Genomic DNA, 1,796 nt, shown 5'->3' on the forward strand with positions numbered 1-1,796 from the left:
TGACCCTCAACATCGCATCCACATGTCTAATAAAAGGTAAGGACACTTTTTAGAAAATCCCAAGCTCAAAAAAGTACAGAAATGCCCCCAAATAACCCCAAACGACTCACACGGTCTGGTTTAAATCGGAAATGAACATATGCCAAAATAGGTATCGATTCGAAGGTCACGACCATCAACATCGCATCCACACGTCTAGTAAGAAATAAGGAAACTTTTTAGAAAATACCTAACCAAAAAAAGTATAGAAATACCCCCAAAATAACACCAAACGATCCACCCGGTCTAGTTTAAATCGCAAATGAACATATGTTGAAATAGGTATCGATTCGAAGGTCACGACCCTCAACATCGCATCCACACATCTAATTAGAGATAAGGACACTTTTTAGACAATCCCAAACCCATAAAAGTACAGAAATGCCCCCAAATAACCCCAAATGAATCACCCGGTCTGATTTAAATCGAAAATAAACATATGTCGAAATAGGTATTGATTCGAAGGTTACGACCCTCAACATTGCATCCACACGTCTAATAAGAGATAAGGACACTTTTTAGAAATTACCAAATCCAAAAAAGTACAGAATTGCCGCCAAATAACCCCGAACGACCCGAGCAGTCTGTTTTAAACCGAAAATGAACATATGTCAAAATAGGTTTCGATTCAAAGGTCACGACCGTCAGCGTCGCATCCACATGTCAAATTGGAGATAAGGACAATTTTTAGAAAATACCAAACCCAATAAAAGTATAGAAATGCCCCCAAATAACCCCAAATGACCCACCCGGTCTGGTTTAGACCGAAAAAGAACATGTGTCGAAAAAGGTATCGATTCGAAGGTCAAGACCCTCAACATCGCATATACACGTCTAATAAGTGATAAGGACAATTTTTAGAAGAAAAAAAACCCAAAAAAGTACAAATGTGCCGCCAAATAACCCCAAACGACCCATTTGGCCTGGTTTAAACCGAAATAGGTATCGATTCGAAGGTCACGACCTTAAACATTGCATCCACACGTCTAATTAGAGATAAGGACCCTTTTTAGAAAATTCCAAACCCAAAAAAATACAGAAATGCCCCCAAATAACCCCAAACAACCCACCCGGTTTAGTTTAAACCGTAAAGGAGCATATGTTGAAATAGGTGTGGATTCAAAGGTCATGACCCTCAACATCGCATCCACACTACTAATAAGAGATAAGGACACTTTTAAGAAATTCTCAAACCCATAAAAGTACAAAAATGCCTCCAAATAACCCCAAACGATCCACCCGGTCTGGTTTAAACCGAAAATGAACATATACCGAAATAGGTATCGATACGAAGGTCACGACCCTCAACATCGCATCCACACGTCTAATAAGAGATAATGACACTTTTTAGAAATTACCAAACCCAAAAAAGTAAAAAATTGCCGCCAAAAAATCCCAAACGACCCACGCAGTCTGGTTTAAACTATAAATGAACATATGCCGAAATAGGTATCGATTCGAAGGTCACGACCCTCAACGTCGTATCCACACGTCTAATTGGAGTTAATGACACGTTTTAGAAAATCCCAAACCCAAAAAAGTACAAAAATTCCCCCAAATAACCCCAAATGACCCACCTGGTTTCGTTTAAACTGAAAATGAACATTTATCAAAATAGGTATCGATTTGCAGGTCACAACCTTCAAATCGCATCCACACGTCTAATAAGAGATAAGGACACTTTTTAGAAAATTCCATGCCCAAAAAAGTATAGAAATGCATCCAAATAACTCCAACCAACCCACCCGGTTTGGTTC

This window comes from Telopea speciosissima, unplaced genomic scaffold (genome assembly GCF_018873765.1).
Source record: "Telopea speciosissima isolate NSW1024214 ecotype Mountain lineage unplaced genomic scaffold, Tspe_v1 Tspe_v1.0098, whole genome shotgun sequence".
In the NCBI taxonomy this organism is placed as follows: Eukaryota; Viridiplantae; Streptophyta; class Magnoliopsida; order Proteales; family Proteaceae; genus Telopea; species Telopea speciosissima.